The sequence below is a fragment of the Bidens hawaiensis genome, unplaced genomic scaffold (genome assembly GCF_021521415.1).
Source record: "Bidens hawaiensis isolate Kalapana, Puna unplaced genomic scaffold, B.hawaiensis_p1.1 tig00004357_1, whole genome shotgun sequence".
Taxonomy (NCBI): domain Eukaryota; kingdom Viridiplantae; phylum Streptophyta; class Magnoliopsida; order Asterales; family Asteraceae; genus Bidens; species Bidens hawaiensis.
The window spans coordinates 1,764,412-1,770,666 of NW_027491262.1; the positions used below are offsets into that span (position 1 = coordinate 1,764,412).

Consider the following 6,255-nt stretch of genomic DNA (forward strand, 5'->3'; position numbering starts at 1 on the left):
GTGGCCATAAATCCTTCTTACCCTTTTCATTTTTTGTCATCCTTTGTATTTTAACTTTTCCCTTATTTTAGATTATAATTATATTCCGACTTTAATTTTATCTTCTTTTTCAGTCGTCATATCGAATCATAGTATCGGAAGGAACTCAATAAATACCTATTGAATTCCGCCGCCATGTCTGTTGCCTTATATCGTCCGACAAAAATTCAATTAAAAAAACAATTAATGAACAGAACCGCATGTTGTTACCGTTTAGGCATATTACAACTATGTTATTTAGCTTTTCTCTTTCGTTTCGTACAGGATGTGCACCAAAACCAACCAAACTCCCGCCACATAGCGCGATATTAATCCAACTAGTTCATATTAAATACCAATTTAATAAACCTATTTTTGTTATTTTATTTTATATTAGTTGTAAATTCTTAATTAGCCACCATAAATTAATTGTTTCGATTCTATTTCCGGAGAAAACTTAAAATTTCATTGACAAGCGACAACAAACACTTTCTTTATAATAATAATAATAATAATAATAATAATAATAATAACTAGCATAATATTATTATGCTTTTATTATAACATTACAACTAAAAACTCTCTTTAACACTAAAATCAAAGACAAATTAATCTCTTCCATCACCCTCCTCCGCCACGATCCGCTTGAGAGTATTGTTCCATCGGTTTCTAACAGCGTTGCCGGTCCTACCGGGCAAAAGACGGGCAATATTAGCCCATTGATTCCCATGCACAGCATGTAGATAGATGATCACCCGGTCCTCTTGCGGCGTGAAAGCACGATGGTCCACCAGCGGTGACAGCTGGTTATGCCACCGTTTGCTGCACGATTTAGCGGTTCGATTAGGTATGGACTGGCTTATAAGTGGCCAATTTTCAGCACCATGGATATCAACGAGTTGCCTAAGCATTTGATCTTCTTCTTCTGTCCACTGAAATCTTACTGGACCAGCATTATTCTCAGGGTGAGCGGCCATAGTAATAAAAATATTGATAAAATTGTTGATTTTGAGAAAGGTGAGAGAGAGAGTGAGTGATAGTTGAGGATGTTGGAGTACATGTGAATGGTTTGGTCTTTGGTGATTTTATAATGGGGAAGGATGTTACTTTTTAACGGGGTAGGTCCCACCAAGCTTATGAAAGAAAGGGGTATGATTAAATCATGTGTTATAGAGCATGATTAGTTAGCTAAAAGCATCGCCACGTCATTGCTACTTATGCAGTGAGGTATTAATTAGGGGTTGTTTGGTAGTTTCTTAACAGTTAGGCTGAGGGGTGTGGAGCGCGAGAAAGGGCGCGTGAGGCCATTCCCTCGCGCCCCGGGGCGCGAGCACCACACCACCGAGGCGCGAGAGGGGCGCAAGCGCGGATTTCCAGGCGGGCGCAAGAGGGGTAGCGGCTGGGAGAACGCGTGAAGTGGCCTGGGAATGCGTAAATAGAGCCGTTGGGCTCTTTGTTTATTAAAAAAAAAAATTTTTTTCTCTATAAAACCAATATCACATACCACCCAAAACCAATATCACATACCACACCCAAAACCCAAAATCACCCCATCTTCCAAACCTTTTTTTAAAAACATGGCTGGAAATTGGTACCCAAACCTAGATTCAGATTACAGTTACGACGATTTATGGTCGGCACCGGACCAACCGATGTTTTATTCGGGGTCGCAACAATCATCCGGCTTTCAACCATCCAACATACAACCGTCTCCTAACTTTGTTGTTCCGGAGACACAAGAACCAGAAGGTGAAGCTGCGGGACAAAGAAGACGCGTCCACCGGAAAAAACAAGTTGCAACGGACGGGTCGGGTTCGGCTTCGACTGGAAGGACGAAACGGAAAACCACTCCGTGGTCATCGGATGAGAAGGAAGCCCTGTGTCGGGCTTGGATAGTCATTTCTGAGGATCGTGTTGGCTCAGCCGGGACCGAGACGATCCGAGCGCGTTCGAGACGGAAGGTTTGAACACCAAAGACGGATAGAAACAAACACGAAACAAACGATTTCATTGATAAAAACGAAAGATTACATGCTTGTTTTAAACACTGAAATCACGATCTATGGCAGGGGGAGGTCGAGCATGGCCTCCCCCCTCATCCGGACAGCACCTGGGCTCCGGGCACGCAAAAACCTTAAACTCTTACCTGTTCACGCCTGAAAGCTGGTATTTATACCCGCTGCCATTCGGTCAGGACTCATTCAATCGAATGAGTCCTATTCGATCGAATGGCAGACTCATTCGATCGAATCAGAAACTCATTCGATCGAATGAGTATCCATTTGAAAATGCTCTTTCAAATGGATCACTTTCAGCGTGAACCACTACCTAGGTGTACAGCATACAACATAAACATTCTAAACTATTCGCCAAGCGACGGCCACACAATGTGCACCAACATATTCCCCCTTGGACGTTGCTTGCGAATTGCTGTAGACACCTCTTGCAATCTTCAGTCAAATCTTCTGCTATATCTTGATAATCACGTTGAAGAATACCATCATTGCAGCAAGATTCCCCCTTAGACTGAACTCTCGGTTAATGATGCAAAGTGTTCTCCATGCTGACATCTTCAGACAAAACAATCTGTTTAAAAACAACCAACTATAGAAATTCCCCCTCAGACGTTGGCGTGTATCCCAATATATAGACGTGTAAGCTCATATCGTCTTCCGCTGACTTAATAATGTATTGGGCAATCTTTGATGAGGCTTCCGATCCACAGCTACTCCCCCTAAACAGATTAGTTTGTATGCAGATTCATCATCGGAGACAAAGACACATCATTAACTTCGTGATTGCGAATCACCATTCTTCAACAGAATTCCCTCCACAAAGCGGAATTCTCACATGCGGAAAATAAATACTTGACGCTGATTGGCCCATTAAATAGTCAGATGCTCCTGACTACCCCACAATAACTCAAACTCAGATTCTCTCCACAAAGCAGAATCTTCAGAATGCGGAAAATAAATTATTTGACGCTGATTGGCCCATAAATAGTCAGATGCTCCTGACTACCCCACAATAACTCATCAGTAAACACTTTTCTCTGTTCTTCTGTGTTCTTATAACAATCACCACTGTAGAAGCTCAATGAACAAGGGGTTATCCATTAAACTTGTAAACGATAATTCCTTCAGGTGATTGTGCTTTGTTCATTGCCCCAATTTGCCGCTTTAACCATTTAACATTTAAACGCTCTGACTTTGCCGGCAAATATCAGTGAAAATTTCACTGTCACCAAACTTTTTCTGGAATGTAATCAACTTGTAAAGGATGTCCAGAAAAATCTTCATCACTGACCCGAAAATTAACCGAAAATTTCCCGGAAATTTTGTCGAAAAAATTTTATTTTTGCCAAACTTTTTCAGAAGACTTCCCGACTGATAAAAATGGCTTGGGCAAATTTTCGTGTAAGCGGGCGTTCCAGACTTTTTTTTTTTTTTTTTTGGTCTGGAACATGTTCGATCGAATGAAGCACAGATTCGATCGGATGAAGAACAGATTCGATCGAATGAAGAACTGGTTCGATCAGCTATTTGAATTTGACACTTTGAGCGGGAAAACCAGTTCGATCGAATACAATCTGATTCGATCGAATGAAGAACTGGTTCGATCAGCTATTTGAATTTGACACTTTGAGCGGGAAAACCAGTTCGATCGAATACAATCTGATTCGATCGAATGAAGTCAATCGAATGGGCGGGAAAACTGGCGTTTGAATTTGACACTTTTGAGCGGGAAGACCAGTTCGATCGAATACAATCTGATTCGATCGAATCAGCCAATCGAATAGGCCTATTCGATCGAATGGCAGATTCGACTCCTTCATCGCCAGCCCAGAAAACGCGAAGAACACGAAGAACACACCAACTTTTTAACGTCCAGAACGCATAAAATCAAGAGCTCGGCTTGCTAGATCGGTTGTTAGACCTTTCTAGCGGTAACCGTGGCTCTGATACCAATTGTTGGCTCAGCCGGGACCGAGACGATCCGAGCGCGTTCAAGACGGAAGGTTTGAACACCAAAGACGGATAGAAACAAACACGAAACAAACGATTTCATTGATAAAAACGAAATATTACATGCTTGTTTAAACACTGAAATCACGATCTATGGCAGGGGGAGGTCGAGCATGGCCTCCCCCCTCATCCGGATAGCACCTGGGCTCCGGGCACGCAAAAACCTTAAACTCTTACCTGTTCACGCCTGAAAGCTGGTATTTATACCCGCTGCCATTCGGTCAGGACTCATTCGATCGAATGAGTCCTATTCGATCGAATGGCAGACTCATTCGATCGAATCAGAAACTCATTCGATCGAATGAGTATCCATTTGAAAATGCTCTTTCAAATGGATCACTTTCAGCGTGAACCACTACCTAGGTGTACAGCATACAACATAAACATTCTAAACTATTCGCCAAGCGACGGCCACACAATGTGCACCAACAGATCGGCGTTGCGGTAATTGTTTTAACGTTTTTAAAAATGATTTTTAATAAAAAAGTTAAATAAAAAAGTTAAATGACTTACAAATTTATTTATGCATTTTGCAGCGGACTACCAAAAGAGCAAGGTCTTTTGGACAAAGGTTAGGGAGACGTTCTATTCGCTCGTTGGGAGTACAGAGCGGAACGCCGATATGATTTCGGGTCGGTGGACCGAAATCAGAAAATTTGTCGGCTTGTTTACTAATCTGTTCAACAGGAACGCCGGTCGTATGAGACCAAGTGGCAGTGACGATTTGGCGGTTTATAATTTCACTGTCGAAGAGTGGAAGCAGGAGTGCCTGCGGAGGTATGGGACGGTGAAGACGTGGGACGATGTAAAGGTGTGGGAGAGGTTAAGAAGGTGTTCTAAGTGGGTTGAGCTGGTGGCGCCGGACCTTGATGCGGAAGTAGGGCCGAAACGGACTAAAACTAGTTCGTCTGGAGCGTATAGCACTTCCGCCGGGTCGGATTGCCGGGTTGGATTCGACCTAAACGTTGCGGGGGAGGAAACGTCTTCACCGCCGAGGAGGCGGCCATTGGGAAGGGACGCCAGGGGGAAAAAACCGGCTGAGGGGGAAGCCGTAAACATCACCGATCTTGTTGAATTCCTCAATAAATTCAACAAAACCATGGAGGTGGTCTCTAATGACAAAAAGGAAAAAAAAAGAATGAGAGATTTGGACTTCCTTACAAGAGACTTCAGTAACCTAAATCCGGTCGACCAAATGCTGATGGAAAAACAAAAGGAACGTATCCGAAAGAGGTTGATCGAAGAAGACCAAGCCGAAGAATAAGAATAATGTTTTTTTTTAGTACTTTAATTTTTTTTTAGATATTAATGTGTTTTTTTAATTAATGTGTGTTTTTTTAAATAATTTATGAGTTTTTTTAATAATACGTTTTTTTAATACATTTATAAAAAAATAAAAAAAAAACCGCTCGCGCCCCCTCTCGCGCCCCTCCACACCAGGGCCCGGGGCGCGAGCACCACAACCAACACCCATCTTATCAAGTTTCTCTCTCTGCCACACGTCACAATATTATTGGCTGGAGCCCCCACTCGCGCCCCCTCTCGCGCCCCCCACACCCCTCAGCCTTATTGAGATGCTATCTTTTAAAGATTAAAAGGTAGTCTAAATGATTAATAGATAACCATTAAAAGATAGCCTTTTAACTATTCATACTTAAGGTTACCTTTTAGCCATTAAAAGATTATAAGTCATTAAAAGATAGTCTCTTAATAATTGCTATAAGAGGCTACCAAAAAGCCTATAACTAATTACTAGCCCATCAAACATGTATAGTGGAGTGATTTTAAATAACCAACTCTATAACCATTTGCTAATAATTGTTTTCTTTGAATTTTATTTATTTTATTTTTAACACTGGTTTAATATATAAAAAAACCACACTTAAATAAATAATAAATAGAATTACTTTATTTTTTTAACTATGTTTTCTTTTGTTTTTGTTTTTCTTTTAGTTCTAAATACATTAATTTGACGAAATGATTTTTTGAGTTAATTTCTAGTACCTTAGCAAACCTAACCGATTGAATTTGCGTCAACTCGCCACCGTAACATCCGGGTAAATGTTATTTTAAATATGTTATTTTTCTAAAAGCTATACAAGTGTTACTACTATTATATCCGTTTACTGATAAGTGTCAATCAATTTCGCGTCACTGAGCCATCTTAACGCGCCAGGTTTGTTACCTGTTTTTATTAAAAAAAAATGAACGC

At 41.1% G+C, this 6,255-nt stretch overlaps 1 pseudogene; it reads right to left on the reverse strand.

Annotated features, from left to right (window-relative positions):
* Nucleotides 1-626: 626 nt before the first annotated feature.
* On the reverse strand, nt 627-995 carry LOC143626401 (transcription factor MYB73 pseudogene; annotated as a pseudogene).
* Between the last annotated feature and the right edge of the window lie 5,260 nt (nt 996-6,255).